At 42.0% G+C, this 22,475-nt stretch overlaps 1 protein-coding gene across 1 annotated transcript in view; it reads right to left on the bottom strand.

Annotated features, from left to right (window-relative positions):
- The window catches only part of FUT8 (fucosyltransferase 8), a 678,563-nt gene that overhangs the window by 84,026 nt on the left and 572,062 nt on the right, over positions 1-22,475 (bottom strand). The gene's annotated exons all lie outside the window — the stretch shown is intronic.

The following is a 22,475-nucleotide window of genomic DNA, read 5'->3' as shown; positions in this document are numbered from 1 at the left end:
AAGAACTAAAATCAAACTCCATGGCGGAGCAACAGGTTTAAACACAGGCTTGATTCTAACTAAAGCCTGACAGAACGACTGAACGTCTGGAACATCTGCCAGACGCTTGTGAAGTAGAATTGATAAAGCAGATATCTGTCCCTTTAAGGAACTAGCTGATAGCCCCTTCTCCAATCCTTCTTGGAGAAAGGACAAAATTCTAGGAATCTTGATCTTACTCCATGAGTAGCCTTTGGATTCGCACCAATAAAGATATTTACGCCATATCTTATGATAAATTTTTCTAGTGACAGGCTTTCGAGCCTGAATCAAGGTATCTATGACTGACTCAGAGAAACCCCGCTTGGATAAAATCAAGCGTTCAATCTCCAAGCAGTCAGCCGCAGAGAAAGTAGATTTGGATGCTGGAATGGACCTTGAATAAGAAGGTCCTGTCTCAGTGGCAGAGTCCATGGGGGAAGAGATGACATGTCCACCAGGTCTGCATACCAAGTCCTGCGTGGCCACGCAGGTGCTATCAAAATCACAGAAGCTCTCTCCTGTTTGATTCTGGCAATCAAACGAGGAAGGAGAGGAAATGGTGGAAACACATAAGCCAGGTTGAACGACCAGGGTACTGCTAGAGCATCTATCAGTACTGCCTGAGGATCCCTTGACCTGGACCCGTAACAAGGAAGTTTGGCGTTCTGACGAGATGCCATCAGATCCAATTCTGGTGTGCCCCATTGCTGAATCAATTGTGCAAACACCTCCGGATGGAGTTCCCACTCCCCCGGATGAAAAGTCTGACGACTTAGAAAAATTGCTTCCCAATTCTCCACTCCTGGGATATAGATTGCTGATAGATGGCAAGAGTGAGTCTCTGCCCATCAAATTATTTTGGTAACCTCTATCATCGCTAGAGAACTCTTTGTTCCCCCCTGATGATAGATATATGCTACAGGCGTGATATTGTCCGACTGGAATCTTATGTATCTGGCCGAAGACAGCTGAGGCCACGCCTGAAGCGCGTTGAATATCGCTCTCAATTCTAGGATATTTATCGGGAGGAGAGCCTCCTCCTGAGTCCACAAACCCTGTGCTTTCAGGGAATTCCAGACTGCACCCCAGCCCAACAGGCTGGCGTCCGTCGTCACTATGACCCATGCTGGCCTGCGGAAACACATTCCCTGGGACAACCACCAAAGAAGAGAGTCTCTGGTCTCTTGATCCAGATTTATCTGAGGAGATAAATCTGCATAATCCCCATTCCACTGTTTGAGCATGCATAGTTGCAGTGGTCTGAGATGCAAGCGAGCAACCGGCACTATGCCGCTACCATCAGTCCGATTACCTCCATACACTGAGCCACTGACGGCCGAGGAATGGAATGAAGAGCTCGGCAGGTGGTTAAAATCTTCGATTTCCTGACCTCCGTCAGAAAAAAATTTAATGTCCACGAATCTATCAGAGTTCCCAGGAATGGAACTCTTGTGAGAGGGATAATTGAACTCTTTTTTACGTTCACCTTCCACTCGTGAGATCTTAGAAAAGCCAACACGATATCCGTGTGAGACTTGGCTAGTTGGTAAGTTGACGCCTGAATTAAGATATCGTCCAGATAAGGCGCCACTGCTATGCCCCGCGGTCTTAGAACCGCCAGAAGGGACCCTAGCACCTTTGTGAAAATTCTGGGAGCTGTGGCCAACCCGAAGGGAAGAGCCACAAACTGGTAATGCTTGTCCAGAAAGGCGAACCTGAGGAACTGGTGATGATCTTTGTGGATAGGGATGTGTAGATACGCACGGTGGTCATATATTGACCCTCCTGGATCATTGATAAAATAGTCCGAATGGTCTCCATCTTGAAAGATGGGAATCTGAGGAATTTGTTTAGGATCTTGAGATCTAAAATTGGTCTGAAGGTTCCCTCTTTTTTGGGAACCACAAACAGATTGGAGTAAAACCCCTGCCCCTGTTCTGCTTTCGGGAACTGGGCGGATCACTCCCATGGTAAATAGGTCTTCTACACAGCGTAAGAATGCCTCTCTTTTTGTCTGGTCTGCAGACAATTGAGAAAGATGGAATCTCCCCCTTGGAGGAGAATCTTTGAAATCCAGAAGATACCCCTGGGTTACTATTTCTAATGCCCAGGAGTCCTGAACGTCTCTTGCCCAAGCCTGAGCAAAGAGAGAAAGTCTGCCCCCTACTAGATCCGGTCCCGGATCGGGGGCTACCCCTTCATGCTGTCTTGGTGGCAGCAGTGGGCTTCTTGGCCTGTTTACCTTTGTTCCAAGTCTGGTTAGGTCTCCAGACTGACTTGGATTGAGCAAAATTCCCCTCTTGTTTTGTAGCAGGGGAAGAGGTAGAGGGAACACCTTTGAAGTTTTGAAAGGAACGAAAATGATTTTGTTTGGTCCTTATCTTATTTGTCTTATCCTGAGGAAGAGCATGGCCTTTCCCACCAGTGATGTCTGAAATTATCTCTTTCAGTTCAGGCCCGAATAGGGTCTTACCTTTGAAAGGGATGGCTAAAGGCTTAGATTTTGATGACACATCAACAGACCAGGACTTAAACCATAACGCTCTACGCGCTAAAATGGCAAAACCTGAATTCTTTGCCGCTAATTTAGCTAGTTGAAAAGCGGCATCTGTAATGAAAGAATTAGCTAGCTTGAGAGCCCTAATTCTATCCAGAATATCATCCAATGGGGGTCTCAACCTGAAGAGCCTCCTCCAGAGCCTCGAACCAAAAAGCAGCTGCAGTACTTACAGGAATAATGCACGCGGTTGGAGAAGAAAACCCTGATGAACAAATATTTTCTTTAGGAGACCCTCATTTTTTATCCATAGGATCTTTGAAAGCACAACTGTCCTCAATAGGTATAGTTGTACGCTTCGCCAGGGTAGAAATAACTCCCTCCACCTTAGGGACCGTCTGCCACGAGTCCCGCATGGTGTCTGATATGGGAAACATTTTCTTAAAAGTAGGAGGGGGAGCGAACGGAATACCTGGTCTATCCCACTCCTTAGTAACAATGTCCGAAATCCTCTTAGGGACCGGAAAAACATCAGTGTAGGCAGGAGCCTCTAGAAATCTGTCCATTTTACACAATTTCTCTGGAACTACAATAGGGTCACAATCATCCAGAGTCGCTAAAACCTCCCTGAGCAACAAGCGGAGGTGTTCTAGTTTAAATTTAAAAGCCGTCATATCTGAATCTGTCTGAGGGAACATCTTTCCTGAATCAGAAATCTCTCCCTCAGACAGCAAATCCCTCACCCCCAACTCAGAACATTGTGAGGGTACATCGGATATGGCTAATAAAGCGTCAGAGGGCTCAGCATTTGTTCTCACACCAGACCTACTGCGCTTCCCCTACAACCCAGGCAGCTTAGATAAAACCTCTGTGAGGGTAGTATTCATAACTGCGGCCATATCTTGCAGGGTGAAAGAATTAGACCCACTAGAAGTACTTGGAGTCACTTGTGCGAGTGTTAATGGTTGTGACACTTGGGGAGAATTAGATGGCATAACCGGATTCCCTTCTGACTGAGAATCATCTTGCAACATACTTTTAGTAGCTAAAATATGTTCTTTGCAATTTATTGACCTTTCAGTGCATGACGGCAACATTCTAAGTGGGGGTTCCACAATGGCTTCTAAACATATTGAACAATGACTTTCCTCAATGTAAGACATGTTGAACAGGCTAGAAATGACTACAAACAAGCTTGAAAACACTTTATTTAGTGAAAAAAACAACAATTTTAAAAACGGTACTGCGCCTTTAAGAGAAAAAAAGCATACACGTTCTGCAAAACTGCTTTAAAATACATCAAACTTTTCAAATTTTTGATAGCAGACTCAATTTGTGTAGTTAAGTTTTCCCCACAAGAAAATAAAACATTTAACCCTTTATTGTGCGAACCGGATTGAAATAAGGCCTAAATCCGGAAAAAAAACACCCCAGCACCTCGCAACAGCCCTGCTGTGGTGCCTACCTGCCCTCAGGGATAGTAAATATGGGGTTAAAGCTTCGATTTGGCCCAAAACATCCACAAGGGCCCTCAGGAGTTGGAGCTTGCTGCGTGAAAACAACTGCGCATCTGAGGTGAGAAAATAAGCCCCGCCCATCTCACTCGATGTCTCTACAGCCTCAAAGAACCGCACCAGAGCGGTTTTAAACTAGCCATGTGGGTTCTGAGACACAAAAATTAAGCCAAGTGTACCCTCAATAAGTTGCCAACAAAACGTTAATAGCACTCCCAGTTCATAAAACGTTTGCCCACAAACATTCAAAAACCAGTGTCAACCATTTTTTAATTAGCCCCTTATGCAAGCTTAGTAATGCCCTTCTAAAGCTCTTAGGATTACTGCTTACTCATGGGGATACTGTCAGCCTTTCTGAAATACACAGTCTCTCCAGAAAAAAGGACTGAACATACCTCACTGCTATAAAGCATGAAAAAGTTCCTCACACTGAAGTTTCCTGTACCCCTCAGCTTCTGTGGGAACTGCACTGGTTCTTAGTGACAAATGCTAAGATCATCATCCTCCAGGCAGAAGTCTTCATCCATCTACTGCCTGAGAGTAAATAGTACACACCGGTACCATTTAAAACAAAAAACTCTTGCTTGAAGAAATTAAAAACTAATATTTTATCACCTCTTTCACTTTACCCTTCCTAGTACTTAGAGTAGGCAAAGAGAATGACTGGGGGGTGGAGCTAAGGGAAGAGCTATATAGACTCAGCTCTGCTGTGGTGCTCTTTGCCACTTCCTGTTAGCAGGAGGATAATATCCCACAAGTAAAGGATGAATCCTGGGACTTGCCGTACCTTATAGAAGAAAAGAGATTCACACCAGCCACCATGGAAATACCCCTGGTACTTCTTTGTTATTTTGTTTAGTGCTTGTTTTTGTAATTGCAAGTTTAAAATGATGTTAGTAGACAATTTTGAAAGTAATCTGATTAAACAGACTCAAGAGGGCGCCAGATGGTATAATAATATAACGATATTGTATAAGTCTCCAAGTGTATAAAGGAGACAAAAAAAGTCACCTTACAAAATAGTCCCAGTTCACAAGGGTGGCAATATCCCAATCCTTCTGGTCCAGTGGTTCTCTGGGATTCTAGTTCACTGGTATTCAAGAAGTGGGGGATAGTGGGCAAGGCTGCTCCTTCCGTGATATGCCATTCATTCAATCACTATAAACACAAAAAAACAAAGAAGGTCGCCTCCTAGTGCAGACAACTGAAACAACCACCCCCTTATTCTCAAAATGGAAAAAGTGATACTCACAAGTAAACCAGCACGCTATGTGCTGAATATAGCATGCTGAGAAATTGCAGTGTCTCAGCTCACTGAACTCCGATCTGTACTCCTAAGAGGTAGAAAACTGATATTACCTTCTAGGATTTCAGCTCAAATGTATTGACTCCAGACATATAGTAATAAGAAAGAAAAAACATAATTTATGCTTACCTAATAAATTTATTTCTCTTGTAGTGTATCCAGTCCACGGATCATCCATTACTTATGAGATATTCTCCTTCCCAACAGGAAGTTGCAAGAGGATCACCCACAGCAGAGCTGCTATATAGCTCCTCCCCTAACTGTCATATCCAGTCATTCGACCGAAAACAAACAGAGAAAGGAGAAACCATAGGGTGCAGTGGTGACTGTAGTTTAATTAAAATTTAGACCTGCCTTAAAAGGACGGGGCGGGCCATGGACTGGATACACTACAAGAGAAATAAATTTATCAGGTAAGCATAAATTATGTTTTCTCTTGTTAAGTGTATCCAGTCCACGGATCATCCATTACTTATGGGATACCAATACCAAAGCTAAAGTACACGGATGATGGGAGGGACAAGGCAGGATTAAGCGGAAGGAACCACTGCCTGAAGAACCTTTCTCCCAAAAACAGCCTCCGAAGAAGCAAAAGTATCAAATTTGTAAAATTTGGAAAAAGTGTGAAGCGAAGACCAAGTCGCGGCCTTGCAAATCTGTTGAACAGAGGCCTCATTTTTAAAGGCCCAGGTGGAAGCCACAGCTCTAGTGGAATGAGCTGTAATCCTTTAAGGGGGCTGCTGTCCAGCAGTCTCATAGGCTAGGCGTATTATGCTCCGAAGCCAAAAGGAAAGCGGTTGCCGAAGTTTTTTGACCTCACCTCTGTCCAGAGTAAACGACAAACAGGGTAGATGTTTGACGAAAATCTTTAGTAGCTTGTAAGTAAAACTTCAAGGCACGGACTACGTCCAGATTATGTAAAAGACGTTCCTTCTTTGACGAAGGATTAGGACACAATGATGGAACAACAATCTCTTGATTGATATTCTTGTTAGAAACCACCTTAGGTAAAAACCCAGGTTTGGTACGCAGGACTACCTTATCTGCATGAAAAATCAGATAAGGAGAATCACATTGTAAGGCTGATAGCTCAGAGACTCTCCGAGCCGAGGAAATAGCCATCAAAAACAGAACTTTCCAAGATAAAAGTTTAATATCAATGGAATGAAGGGGTTCAAACTGAACTCCTTGAAGAACTTTAAGAACCAAGTTTAAGCTCCACGGGGGAGCAACAGGTTTAAACACAGGCTTAATTCTAACAAAAGGCTGGCAAAATGCCTGGACGTCTGGAACCTCTGCCAGACGCGTGTGCAAAAGAATAGATAGAGCAGAAATCTGTCCCTTTAAGGAACTAGCTGATAATCCTTTGTCCAAGCCCTCTTGGAGAAAAGACAATATTCTAGGAATCCTAACCTTACTCCATGAGTAATTCTTGGATTCACACCAATAAAGATATTTACTCCATATCTTGTGGTAGATTTTCCTGGTAACAGGCTTTCGTGCCTGTATTAAAGTATCAATGACTGACTTGGAGAAGCCACGCTTTGATAGAATCAAGCGTTCAATCTCCATGCAGTCAGTCTCAGAGAAATTAGATTTGGATGATTGAAAGGACCTTGTATCAGAAGGTCCTGTCTTAGAGGCAGAGTCCATGGTGGAAAGGATGACATGTCCACTAGGTCTGCATACCAAGTCCTGCGTGGCCACGCAGGTGCTATCAGAATCACTGATGCTCTCTCCTGTTTGCTTTTGGCAATCAGTCGAGGGAGCAGAGGAAACAGTGGAAACACATAAGCCAGGTTGAAGAACCAAGGCGCTGCTAGAGCATCTATCAGCGTCGCTTCTGGGTCCCTGGGCCTGGATCCGTAACAAGGAAGCTTGGCGTTCTGGCGAGACGCCATGAGATCCAACTCTGGTTTGCCCCAACGATGAATTAACTGAGCAAACACCTCCAGATGGAGTTCCCACTCCCCCGGATGGAAAGTCTGACGACTTAGAAAATCCGCCTCCCAGTTCTCCACGCCTGGGATATGGATTGCTGACAGGTGGCAAGAGTGGTACTCTGCCCAGCGAATTCTTTTTGAGACTTCTAACATCGCTAAGGAACTCCTGGTTCCCCCTTGATGGTTGATGTAAGCCACAGTCGTGATGTTGTCCGACTGAAACCTGATGAACCTCAATGTTGCTAACTGAGGCCAAGCCAGAAGAGCATTGAATATCGCTCTTAACTCCAGAATATTTATTGGAAAGAGTTTCTCCTCCTGAGTCCACGATCCCTGTGCCTTCAGGGAATTCCAGACTGCACCCCAACCTAGAAGGCTGGCATCTGTTGTTACAATTGTCCAATCTGGCCTGCGAAAGGTCATACCCTTGGACAGGTGTACCCAAGACAACCACCAGAGAAGAGAATCTCTGGTCTCTTGATCCAGATTTAGCAGAGGGGACAAATCTGTGTAATCCCCATTCCACTGACTCAGCATGCATAATTGCAGCGGTCTGAGATGAAGGCGCGCAAATGGCACTATGTCCATTGCCGCTACCATTAAGCCGATTACCTCCATACACTGAACTACCGAAGGGTGCGGAATGGAGTGAAGAACACGGCAAGCATTTAGGAGTTTTGATAACCTGGACTCCGTCAGGTAAATTTTCATTTCTACAGAATCTATAAGAGTCCCTAAGAAGGAGACTCTTGTGAGTGGGGATAGAGAACTATTTTCCTTGTTCACTTTCCACCCGTGCGACCTCAGAAATGCCAGAACTATCTCTGTATGAGACTTGGCAACTTGAAAGCTTGACGCCTGTATCAGGATGTCGTCTAGATACGGAGCCACCGCTATGCCTCGCGGTCTTAGAACCGCCAGAAGTGAGCCCAGAACCTTTGTAAAGATTCTCGGGGCTGTAGCCAACCCAAAGGGAAGAGCTAAAAATTGGTAATGCCTGTCTAGAAAGGCAAACCTTAGAAACCGATGATGATCTTTGTGAATCGGTATGTGAAGGTAGGCATCCTTTAAGTCCACTGTGGTCATGTACTGACCTTCTTGGATCATGGGTAGGATGGTCCGAAAAGTTTCCATTTTGAAAGATGGAACTCTGAGGAATTAGATCCAAAATTGGTCTGAAGGTTCCCTCTTTTTTGGGAACCACAAACAGATGCGAATAAAAACCCTGTCCTTGTTCCGTCCGCGGAACTGGATGGATCACTCCCATAACTAGGAGGTCTTGCACACAGCGTAGGAATGCCTCTTTCTTTATCTGATTTGCAAATAGCCTTGAAAGATGAAATCTCCCTTTTGGAGGGGATGCTTTGAAGTCCAGAAGATATCCCTGAGATATGATCTCCAATGCCCAGGGATCCCGAACATCTCTTGCCCACGCCTGGGCGAAGAGAGAAAGTCTGCCCCCTACTAGATCCGTCGCCGGATAGGGGGCCGTTCCTTCATGCTGTCTTAGAGGCAGCAGCAGGCTTTCTGGCCTGCTTGCCTTTGTTCCAGGACTGGTTAGGTTTCCAGGCCTGCTTAGATTGAGCAAAATTCCCTCTTGTTTTGAAGCGGAGGAAGTTGATGCTGCACCTGCCTTGAAATTTCGAAAGGCACGAAAATTAGACTGTTTGGCCTTTGCTTTGGCCCTGTCCTGAGGAAGGGTGTGACCCTTACCTCCAGTAATGTCAGCAATAATTTCCTTCAAACCAGGCCCGAATAAGGTCTGCCCCTTGAAAGGAATGTTGAGTAATTTAGACTTCGAAGTCACGTCAGCTGACCAGGATTTAAGCCATAGCGCCCTACGCGCTTGGATGGCGAATCCGGAATTCTTAGCCGTTAGTTTAGTCAAATGAACAATGGCATCAGAAACAAATGAGTTAGCTAGCTTAAGTGTTCTAAGCTTGTCAATAATTTCAGTCAATGGAGCTGTGTGGATGGCCTCTTCCAGGGCCTCAAACCAGAATGCCGCCGCGGCCGTGACAGGCGCAATGCATGCAAGGGGCTGTAAAATAAAACCTTGTTGAATAAACTTTTTCTTAAGGTAACCCTCCAATTTTTTATCCATTGGATCTGAAAAAGCACAACTGTCCTCAACCGGGATAGTAGTACGCTTTGCTAAAGTAGAAACTGCGCTCTCCACCTTAGGGACCGTCTGCCATAAGTCCCGTGTAGTGGCGTCTATTGGAAACATTTTTCTAAATATAGGAGGTGGGGAAAAAGGCACACCCGGTCACACTCCTTGCTAATAATTTCTGTAAGCCTTTTAGGTATAGGAAAAACATCAGAACACACCGGTACCGCATAGTATTTATCCAGCCTACACAATTTCTCTGGTACTGCAACTGTGTTACAGTCATTCAGAGCAGCTAACACCTCCCCAAGCAACACACGGAGGTTCTCAAGCTTAAATTTAAAATTAGAAATCTCTGAATCAGGTTTCCCTGAATCAGAGATGTCACCCACAGACTGAAGCTCTCCGTCCTCATGATCTGCATATTGTGACGCAGTATCAGACATGGCCCTTACAGCATCTGCGCGCTCTGTATTTCTCCTAACCCCAGAGCAATCGCGCTTGCCTCTTAATTCAGGCAACCTAGATAATACCTCTGACAGGGTATTATTCATGATTGCAGCCATGTCCTGCAAGGTAATCGCTATGGGCATCCCTGATGTAATTGGCGCCATATTAGCGTGCATCCCCTGAGCGGGAGGCGAAGGGTCTGACACGTGGGGAGAGTTAGTCGGCATAACTTCCCCCTCGTCAGAATCTTCTGGTGATATTTCTTTTATAGTTAAAGACTGATCTTTACTGTTTAAGGTGAAATCAATACATTTAGTACACATTCTCCTATGGGGCTCCACCATGGCTTTCAAACATAATGAACAAGTAGTTTCCTCTGTGTCAGACATGTTTAAACAGACTAGCAATGAGACTAGCAAGCTTGGAAAACACTTTAAACAAGTTTACAAGCAATATAAAAAACGTTACTGCACCTTTAAGAAACACAAATTTTGTCAAAATGTGAAATAACAGTGAAAAAAGGCAGTTACACTAACAAAATTTTTACAGTGTATGTAACAAGTTAGCAGAGTATTGCACCCACTTGCAAATGGATGATTAACCCCTTAATACCCAAAATGGAATAATAAAAGACAAAAACGTTTTTTTTCTTTTTCTTTTTTCAAACAGTCACAACAACTGCCACAGCTCTACTGTGGCTTTTTACCTCCGTCAAAAACGACTTTGAAGCCTTTTGAGCCCTCCAGAGATGTCCTGGATCATGCAGAGGGAAACTGAATGTGTCTGTCAGTATTTTTAGCTGCACAGAAAAGCACTAAAAAAGGCCCCTCCCACTCATATTACAACAGTGGAAAGCCTAAGGAAACTGTTACTAGGCAAAATTCAAGCCAGCCATGTGGAAAAAAACTAGGCCCCAATAAGTTTTATCACCAAATATATATAAAAATGATTAAACATGCCAGCAAACGTTTTATATTACATTTTTATAAGAGTATGCATCTCTATTAATAAGCCTGATACCAGTAGCTATCACTGCATTTAAGGCTTTACTTACATTAGTTCGGTATCAGCAGCATTTTCTAGCAAATTCCATCCCTAGAAAAATATTAACTGCACATACCTTATTGCAGGAAAACCTGCACGCCATTCCCTCTCTGAAGTTACTTCACTCCTCAGAATTTGTGAGAACAGCCATGGATCTTAGTTACTTCTGCTAAGATCATAGAAAACGCAGGCAGATTCTTCTTCTAAATACTGCCTGAGATAAACAGTACACTCCGGCACCATTTATAAATAACAAACTTTTGATTGAAGAATAAACTAAGTATAAAACACCACACTCCTCTTACGACCTCCATCTTGGTTGAGGCTTGCAAGAGAATGACCGAATATGACAGTTAGGGGAGGAGCTATATAGCAGCTCTGATGTGGGTGATCCTCTTGCAACTTCCTGTTGGGAAGGAGAATATCCCATAAGTAATGGATGATCCGTGGACTGGATACACTTAACAAGAGAAAAAAGGAAACAGCGCTAAAACAAAGCACGGATCTAAAATAAAAGAAAATGTAGGTAGAATTTCAACAAAGGATTATTCATATAGGTCAATATTGGCTTAAAATGGACTAAAAGAGTCAATTGTAATAAAAGGGTTTTAATATAGTTAATATGTATCTACAACAACACACATACTTCAAACATACTAGTTCACTGGGACGTCTCCCAAACGTAATAAAATGTAATGAGATATATGAAAAAACGTAAAAGTTCATGCGAATGAATTAGAGTCACATATAAAAAGTCTCCAAATAACAAAATTGTGGTATGTAAAAGTGCACTTGTTGCACTAGATGGATATTCGTCTTCAAATATAGATGTTGGATGTGGGGGTTAACACACGTTTATTACCTTCCACAGCTCTATGTGGGTGTGAGGCTAGTGGTTAATAACTAGTGTGTTCCATCTCCTCCTTTATGTCAGAGCCCCTCAGCGAACACAATTGCGTCTTGGGGGTAATATACACTCACAGCTCTCTCCTATGCATTCAGGTTTACCTTGTACAATAGTAGTTAGGCCGAAATGTATACGGTCTGGTGGATTCAACAGTTCTAACTCCGCTGACCATAGTGTGGTACACGTGACTAGAGCAAACATCACGATGGGACACAGTGCGGCTCTCCAATGCAAAGTTGCAACTTGTATCCGTTTAGGCAAATGTAAAGAAGATGGTTAGTTGGTGCAATCTCAGTGCACTTACAGGCTTGTGCGTCTCCGAATTATCTTTGCACTTACTTTTTTCATCTATACATCAAAGTATCTGATATGCAATTCCCCAATATATTTAACACATTGCATAACGTTTCACAAGCACCTTATTAGGGCTGACAGATTGTACTCATTTCTTCATTTCTTGACTCAACCAGTCACGCTCTCTCTCCACCCAACTCACCACATCATTAAGAGTAAATTATCCAATGGATATAAGATTCTTCATCTCCCTGTTAATCGATATAGGGCGGTGGACGAATCACGCCCTCATTAATGACGACGGGAGATAAACCACCAAAAACATCACCTATAAAGCCCCTCCAAGAGGAGCGGATGAATAACATTTCTATTAAAGTCGTTGGGAGATGGGTGGCCAGAAACATCACTTATGACGCCCCTACTCTTGACGTTCAGAGATGGGTGGTTAAATAAGCCTTCCATATTCCTTGTAATGCAACATACTAAACATATAGAGGACAAAAAAGTCTCCACTCAATATCACCATTTCTATCAATCTTCACAATACATTATAACTATATGTTGCATTATAGGATGCAATAGGATGCCATATATTATATTATATAGTATACCTGTAATAAGGCATTCTAATCCTGCCCAATCACTTATCAAGGATAATACGTGAAAGAATGATGACAATTTCAAAGTGATACGTTGCATAACAATGAGAGAACACAAATAAACTATGATACTAGAACAAGAAAATATAAAACTAAATTACATTCATGTGAAATAAAAAAAATAACAGTGTATAAATACATATGTCTGTTGATACATTTGAGCTGAAACCCTTCAAAGGAATATCAGTGTACTACCTCTGAGGAGTGGAGGCCGCAGTTCAGCAGTGCTGGTTTACTTGTGAGTATCAGTTGTCTGCACTAGGAGGCGCCCTTCTTTCTTCCTTTGTGTTTATAGTAGACAATTTTAAAACATATTTACTTTGCTTTAACGTTTTTACAAGTAAGACCACAAATATTTCAAGCAAACATAATTTGACCTTTTGAAAACTTGAAAAAAGCTGCCTATTTAATTTATTTTTAATAAAGCACAAACATGGAAAACAAAACAAAGCTGCAAAAAATATTTTTTAAAAACTTTTTATGTAAGTGCCAATTCAAAATCAAGTGAACCTGCTGATTTGCGTCACAATTCGCCTCAATATCTGCTTCATTACGCCTGAATTATACGCCGCCCCTTCAGGCGTATGGACATGGATTTGTACACAGCAAGTCTTTTTGAATAGAGGCCAAAAGGTCTTAGGTCTCTCCTATAATCTTCAACCATAACCTCCTCCCATGCTAATGAACAAGACATTCCCAAGCTGTTCCTCGTCTCTGGAACTCTCTCTAATCTACATAGCATTACATATTAAAGTGATGTTAAATTTCAGACTATAAGAATTTTGCAATGAAAAACATAACTTATGTAAGAACTTACCTGATAAATTAATTTCTTTCATGGTGGCAAGAGTCCACAAGCTTGTTACTGATGGGATATACATTCCTACCAGGAGGAGGCAAAGTTGCCCAAACCTCAAAAGCCTATAAATACCCCGCCCACCTCACTCATACCTCAGTTTAATGTATAGCCAAGAAGTGTGTTTAAGTAGTAAATGCATAGAAAAGAGGAGCAGGAAAAAAACATAATTTATGCTTACCTGATAAATTCCTTTCTTCTGTAGTGTGATCAGTCCACGGGTCATCATTACTTCTGGGATATTAACTCCTCCCCAACAGGAAGTGCAAGAGGATTCACCCAGCAGAGCTGCATATAGCTCCTCCCCTCTACGTCACTCCCAGTCATTCGACCAAGGACCAACGAGAAAGGAAAAGCCAAGGGTGAAGTGGTGACTGGAGTATAAATTAAAAAATATTTACCTGCCTTAAAACAGGGCGGGCCGTGGACTGATCACACTACAGAAGAAAGGAATTTATCAGGTAAGCATAAATTATGTTTTCTTCTGTTAAGTGTGATCAGTCCACGGGTCATCATTACTTCTGGGATACCAATACCAAAGCAAAAGTACACGGATGACGGGAGGGATAGGCAGGCTCTTTATACAGAAGGAACCACTGCCTGAAGAACCTTTCTCCCAAAAATAGCCTCCGATGAAGCAAAAGTGTCAAATTTGTAAAATTTGGAAAAAGTATGAAGCGAAGACCAAGTTGCAGCCTTGCAAATCTGTTCAACAGAGGCCTCATTCTTAAAGGCCCAAGTAGAAGCCACAGCTCTAGTGGAATGAGCTGTAATCCTTTCAGGAGGCTGCTGTCCAGCAGTCTCATAAGCTAAACGAATTATGCTACGAAGCCAAAAAGAAAGAGAGGTAGCAGAAGCTTTTTGACCTCTCCTCTGCCCAGAGTAAACGACAAACAGAGAAAACGTTTGTCGAAATTCCTTAGTTGCCTGTAAGTAAAATTTTAGAGCACGGACTACATCCAGGTTGTGCAGTAGACGTTGCTTCTTCGAAGAAGGATTTGGGCATAAAGAAGGAACAACAATCTCTTGATTGATATTCCTGTTAGTAACTACCTTAGGTAAGAACCCAGGTTTAGTACGCAGAACTACCTTATCCGAATGAAAAATCAAATAAGGAGAATCACAATGTAAGGCTGATAACTCAGAGACTTTTCGAGCCGAGGAAATAGCCATTAAAAATAGAACTTTCCAAGATAACAACTTTATATCAATGGAATGAAGGGGTTCAAACGGAACGCCCTGTAAAACATTAAGAACAAGGTTTAAACTCCATGGTGGAGCAACCGTTTTAAACACAGGCTTAATCCTGGCCAAAGCCTGACAAAAAGCCTGGACGTCAGGAACTTCTGACAGACGTTTGTGTAACAGAATGGACAGAGCTGAGATCTGTCCCTTTAATGAACTAGCGGATAAACCCTTTTCTAAACCTTCTTGTAGAAAAGACAATATCCTAGGAATCCTAACCTTACTCCAAGAGTAACCTTTGGATTCACACCAATATAGGTATTTACGCCATATCTTATGGTAAATCTTTCTGGTAACAGGTTTCCTAGCCTGTATTAAGGTATCAATAACTGACTCAGAAAACCCACGTCTTGATAAAATCAAGCGTTCAATTTCCAAGCAGTCAGCTTCAGAGAAGTTAGACTTTGATGTTTGAAGGGACCCTGTATCAGAAGGTCCTGTTTCAGAGGTAGAGACCAAGGTGGACAGGATGACATGTCCACCAGATCTGCATACCAAGTCCTGCGTGGCCACGCAGGTGCTATTAGAATCACTGATGCTCTCTCTTGTTTGATTCTGGCAATCAATCGAGGAAGCATCGGGAAGGGTGGAAACACGTAAGCCATCCTGAAGTCCCAAGGTGCTGTCAGGGCATCTATCAGGACTGCTTCTGGATCCCTGGATCTGGACCCATAACGAGGAAGCTTGGCGTTCTGTCGAGACGCCATGAGATCTATCTCTGGTTTGCCCCAACGTCGAAGTATTTGGGCAAAGACCTCCGGATGAAGTTCCCACTCCCCCGGATGAAAAGTCTGACGACTTAAGAAATCCGCCTCCCAGTTCTCCACTCCCGGGATGTGGATTGCTGACAGGTGGCAAGAGTGAGACTCTGCCCAGCGAATTATCTTTGATACTTCCATCATAGCTAGGGAGCTTCGTGTCCCTCCCTGATGGTTGATGTAAGCTACAGTCGTGATGTTGTCCGACTGAAACCTGATGAAACTCCGCGTTGTCAACTGGGGCCAAGCCAGGAGGGCATTGAGAACTGCTCTCAATTCCAGAATGTTTATTGGCAGGAGACTCTCCTCCTGACTCCATTGTCCCTGAGCCTTCAGAGAATTCCAGACGGCACCCCAACCTAGAAGGCTGGCGTCTGTTGTTACAATTGTCCAGTCTGGTCTGCTGAATGGCATCCCCCTGGACAGATGTGGCCGAGAAAGCCACCAAAGAAGAGAATTTCTGGTCTCTTGATCCAGATTCAGAGAAGGGGATAAGTCTGAGTAATCCCCATTCCACTGACTTAGCATGCACAGTTGCAGTGGTCTGAGGTGTAGGCGTGCAAAGGGTACTATGACCATTGCCGCTACCATTAAGCCGATTACCTCCATGCATTGAGCCACTGACGGGTGTTGAATGGAATGAAGGGTGCGGCAAGCACTTTGAAGTCTTGTTAACCTGTCCTCTGTCAGGTAAATCTTCATTTTTACAGAATCTATAAGAGTCCCCAGGAAGGGAACTCTTGTGAGTGGAACGAGTGAACTTTTCTTTTCGTTCACCTTCCATCCATGTGACCTTAGAAATGCCAGTACTAACTCTGTATGAGACTTGGCAGTTTGAAAGCTTGAAGCTTGAATCAGAATGTCGTCTAGGTATGGAGCTACCGAGATTCCCCGCGGTCTTAGTACCGCCAGAAGAGCACCCAGAACCTTTGTGAAGATTCTTGGAGCTGTAGCCAATCCGAATGGAAGAGCTACAAACTGGTAATGCCTGTCTAGGAAGGCAAACCTTAGGTACCGGTAATGATCTTTGTGAATCGGTATGTGAAGGTAAGCATCTTTTAAATCTACAGTGGTCATGTACTGACCATCTTGGATCATAGGTAAAATTGTCCGAATAGTCTCCATCTTGAACGATGGAACTCTTAGGAACTTGTTTAGGATCTTTAAGTCCAGGATTGGTCTGAAAGTTCCCTCTTTTTTGGGAACCACAAACAGATTTGAGTAAAACCCCTGTCCCTGTTCCGATCGTGGAACTGGGTGGATTACTCCCATTAACAAGAGCTCTTGTACGCAGCGTAGAAACGCCTCTTTCTTTGTCTGGATTGTTGACAACCTTGACAGATGAAATCTCTCTCTTGGAGGAGAGTATTTGAAGTCCAGAAGGTATCCCTGAGATATTATTTCTAGCGCCCAGGGATCCTGGACATCTCTTGCCCAAGCCTGGGCGAAGAGAGAAAGCCTGCCCCCCACTAGATCCGATCCCGGATCGGGGGCCCTCAATTCATGCCGTTTTAGGGGCAGCAGTAGGTTTCCTGGTCTGCTTGCCCTTGTTCCAGGACTGGTTAGGTTTCCAGCCTTGTCTGTAGCGAGCAACAGCTCCTTCCTGTTTTGGTGCAGAGGAAGTTGATGCTGCTCCTGCTTTGAAATTACGAAAGGAACGAAAATTAGACTGTCTAGTCTTAGTTTTGGCTTTGTCCTGAGGCAGGGCATGGCCTTTACCTCCTGTAATGTCAGCGATAATCTCTTTCAACCCGGGCCCGAATAAGGTCTGCCCTTTGAAAGGTATATTAAGCAATTTAGACTTAGAAGTAACATCAGCTGACCAGGATTTTAGCCACAGCGCCCTGCGTGCCTGAATGGCGAATCCTGAATTCTTCGCCGTAAGTTTAGTTAGATGTACTACGGCCTCCGAAATGAATGAATTAGCTAGTTTAAGGACTCTAAGCCTGTCCGTAATGTCGTCTAGAGTAGCTGAACTAATGTTCTCTTCCAGAGACTCAATCCAGAACGCCGCTGCAGCCGTGATCGGCGCAATGCATGCAAGGGGTTGCAATATAAAACCTTGTTGAACAAACATTTTCTTAAGGTAACCCTCTAATTTTTTATCCATTGGATCTGAAAAAGCACAGCTATCCTCCACCGGGATAGTGGTACGCTTAGCTAAAGTAGAAACTGCTCCCTCTACCTTAGGGACCGCTTGCCATAAGTCCCGTGTGGTGGCGTCTATTGGAAACATTTTTCTAAATATCGGAGGGGGTGAGAACGGCACACCGGGTCTATCCCACTCCTTAGAAACAATTTCAGTAATTCTCTTAGGTATAGGAAAAACCTCAGTACTCGTCGGTACCGCAAAATATTTATCCAACCTACACATTTTCTCTGGTATTGCAACTGTGTTACAATCATTCAGAGCCGCTAACACCTCCCCTAGTAATACACGGAGGTTTTCCAGTTTAAATTTAAAATTTGAAATATCTGAATCCAGTCTGTTTGGATCAGAACCGTCACCCACAGAATGAAGTTCTCCGTCCTCATGTTCTGCAACCTGTGACGCAGTATCTGACATGGCCCTAATATTATCAGCGCACTCTGTTCTCACCCCAGAGTGATCACGCTTACCTCTTAGTTCTGGTAATTTAGCCAAAACTTCAGTCATAACAGAAGCCATATCCTGTAATGTGATTTGTAATGGCCGGCCAGATGTACTCGGCGCTACAATATCACGCACCTCCCGAGCGGGAGATGCAGGTACTGGCACGTGAGGCGAGTTAGTCGGCATAACTCTCCCCTCGTTGTTTGGTGAAATTTGTTCAATTTGTACAGATTGACTTTTATTTAAAGTAGCATCAATACAGTTAGTACATAAATTTCTATTGGGCTCCACTTTGGCATTGCAACAAATGACACAGGTATCTTCCTCTGAATCAGACATGTTTAACACACTAGCAAATAAACTTGCAACTTAGAATACAATTCAATTAGAATAATATTAAAAACGTACTGTGCCTTTAAGAAGCACAGAAAATCTATGACAGTTGAAAATTAATAAATTGAAACAGTTATAGCCTCAATCCTTGTAAACAACACAACTTTAGCAAAGGTTTAATCCCAATAGCAAAGATAACAAATTCTGAAAGCAGGAAACAATTACAGAATAAACGTTTTTTATCACAGTCAACTATAATTCTCACAGCTCTGCTGAGAGAAATTACCTCCCTCAAAATAAGTTTGAAGACCCCTGAGTTCTGTAGAGATGAACCGGATCATGCAGGAAATACAATGAGCTGCTGACTGAAATAACTGATGCATAGAAAAGGCGCCAAAAAAACGGCCCTTCCCCCTCACACACAGCAGTGAGAGAGAACAGAAACTGTCAGAAAAAGATTAAGCAACTGCCAAGTGGAAAAATGGTGCCCAAACATTTATTCACTCAGTACCTCAGCAAATGAAAACGATTTTACATTCCAGCAAAAACGTTAAACATAATTTCTAGTTATTAAACAGCTTAATGTACTTCTTACAGTGTAATTCTAGTGAAGTACCATTCCCCAGAATACTGAAGTGTAAAGTATACATACATGACATTATATCGGTATGGCAGGATTTTCTCATCAATTCCATTGTCAGAAAATAAAAGCTGCTACATACCTCTATGCAGATTCATCTGCCCGCTGTCCCCTGATCTGAAGTTTACCTCTCCTCAGATGGCCGAGAAACAGCAATATGATCTTAACTACTCCGGCTAAAATCATAGCAAAAACTCTGGTAGATTCTTCTTCAAACTCTGCCAGAGAGGTAATAACACACTCCGGTGCTATTTTAAAATAACAAACTTTTGATTGAAGATATAAAACTAAGTATAATCACCATAGCCCTCTCACACCTCCTATCTAGTCGTTGGGTGCAAGAGAATGACTGGGAGTGACGTAGAGGGGAGGAGCTATATGCAGCTCTGCTGGGTGAATCCTCTTGCACTTCCTGTTGGGGAGGAGTTAATATCCCAGAAGTAATGATGACCCGTGGACTGATCACACTTAACAGAAGAAAATATGTGCTTATTAAAAATAACCCAAAATTAAAAAAAAAATTGGGTGGGACTTGTGGACTCTAGCCACCATGAAAGAAATTAATTTATCATGTAAGTGCTTATATAAATTATGTTTTCTTTTATATAGGTGGCGAGAGTCCAAGAGCTTGTTACTGATGGGATATAATTCCCAAGATGTGGAAGTCCACGAGTTACAAAATATAAAGGGATGGATAAAATAAAAACAGCTATTTTCGCTGAGAAATGAAATCCAAAAGTAATAACTGGGGTATGAGTGAGGTTGGCGGGTATTTATAGGCTTTTGAGGTTTGGGAAACTTTGCCTCCTCCTGGTAGGAATGTATATCCCATCAGTAACAAGCTTGTGGACTCTTGCCACCTATATGAAAGAAAATATATGTTTGCAAGTAAAACCACATTTATTTATTTTTTAAATGTATATATATTTTATAATAACTCTCTACACACAGATTGATTGGATGTTCACTGGAGTCATAACAAAATAAATAAAAAAAAAGTTCATCCCAGTGGGCTGGCACAACATTGCTATATGCACTGATTTAATCCTTTTACAAATGGATTAAAAACAAAAAAAGTATACTTCTTTAAAGGCAAAGAATACATATTTAGCATTTGATTAATTAAAGTTTTCCATCACTTTAACTGAAAACTACCTTATTTAGGGGAACATAACCCCTTAAAAATATAATTGTATCACCTATACTCACACCACCATCAGAAAGCTCCTCTCATGATGATTAGTGATGTCAGTTGTTAAAAATAGGACCCTTTCTTGGTTTGTAAATTAATGTATTTTGGTTTTATTTTCTTTATTCTGTCTTTGTATAGCTCCGTGGTTGGAACTTTATAACAAAATAATAATACAGGTTTCCAATATCAGTTTAATTACTGAAAATGTTAGCTCATGGATAAATAACTGGATAAAAGATAGGGAGCAACGAGTAGCAGTAAATGGATCATACTCAGATTGGACAAAGGTAATCAGTGGCGTCCCCCAGGGATCAGTACTGGGCCCTGTTCTTTTTAATATTTTTATAAATGACTTGGAGCAAGGATTAAATAGCGACATCTCTATTTTTGCAGATGATACTAAATTAAGTAAGGTCATTAGGTCAGAGCAGGATGAACTCTCTTTGCAAAGGGATTTGCTAAAATTAGAACTATGGGCAAGTGAATGGAAAATGAGATTTAATACGGAAAAATGTAAGGTTCTACATTTTGGAAGTAAAAATAAGCAGGCTATGTATTTTTTAAATGGGACAAGACTTAGCCAAACACAGGAGGAAAGGGATTTGGGAGTAGTAATAGATAACAAGCTAAAGATGAGTGCACAATGCAGGGCAGCGGCTTCAAAGGCTAATAAGATACTAGCATGTATTAAAAGAGGCATTGATTCAAGGGAGGAAAGCATAATTCTGTCATTATATAAAGCCCTGGTAAGACCTCACCTTGAGTTTGGAGTGCAGTTCTGGGGACCGATTGCTAAAAAAGATATTGCAGAACTAGAAAAAGTTCAGAGAAGGGCCACAAAGCTAATAAGGGGATTGGAGAAATTAACCTATGAGGAGAGGCTAGCCAAACTGGGTCTGTTCTCTTTAGAAAAAAGGCGCTTGAGAGGTGACATGATTACTTTATATAAATATATTCAAGGCCCATATACAGAGATGGCAGAAGCTCTTTTTATTCCAAGAAAATTGGTTCTGACAAGAGGTCATAATTTAAGGTTGGAGGAAAGGAGATTTAATCTCCTGCAACGGAAACGTTTTTTCACTGTAAGAGCAATAAAATTGTGGAACTCATTACCAAAGGAGGTAGTGAATGCCAATACCATAGATACATTTAAAAATAGTCTGGATAAATTTCTGTATATAAACAAAATTCATGGATATGATTGCTAGTATTAAATGGGTCACATTTTAATGGGGTTATTTAAGCTTAACTGCAGCTTTTTGTAAGTATTTTAGATTTGTATAGGTTGAACTCGATGGACTTCAGTCTTTTTTCAACCTTATCTACTATGTTACTATGTTACTATGTTACTAAAATTAAATCAATACTGCTAGATGTAAGCTTTTTGCCTGCATTGGGAAGTGCTCGTATTACAATTTAAAAAAAGAGTTTCCACTCACTCGCTAATCTGGTGCAAGCAAAAAGCCGAACTTAGAATATCACGATTGCGTTAACGTATTCCCCCATAGAGGTCAATGAAGCAAAAAAAGTGGAAAAAAACACCCTAGTCAAGTGCGCTAACCTGACATGAAAATATTAATTTTTCCCGTTTCAATGTTCTTCACATAACAGAATATGTTCTATATATTCATACATACATATTTATACATATATATGATGGTATTTTGGTACAATATAAATTATATATATATATATATATATATATATATATATATATATATATATATATGTATAATAAATAGAACATATTCCCTTATGTGAACATAGGAATCTGAAAAAGTTACAGTAAATACACAGTATCATACTTTATTAAGTATGAATGTTACATGAATGTGCTTTTACATGTTTTCATCTACTTGACTGTAAAGGGCGCAAACAGACTAGCTAAACTCCTTTTCGCTTTGGCGTAACTGTTAGCTCGCCACTCGTAATCTGGCCCTAAATCAGAAGTGGGACATAATTTAAAAGGGAAATTTTCGGTCCTCAAGTCTCAGTGGATGACCTCTGGTCCTTTGTACAGTCCTACTGATAAACAGGTGAGCTGGAAATTGCTTTTGCACTGTGAAATAAATTAAACATAATGTGCCACTGAGCAGAAAAGTAATTTAAGGGT

This window comes from Bombina bombina, chromosome 1, assembly GCF_027579735.1.
Source record: "Bombina bombina isolate aBomBom1 chromosome 1, aBomBom1.pri, whole genome shotgun sequence".
NCBI lineage: Eukaryota > Metazoa > Chordata > Amphibia > Anura > Bombinatoridae > Bombina > Bombina bombina.
The sequence above is the reverse complement of the archived record's forward strand: the minus strand, read 5'-3'. Positions and strand labels throughout refer to the sequence as shown.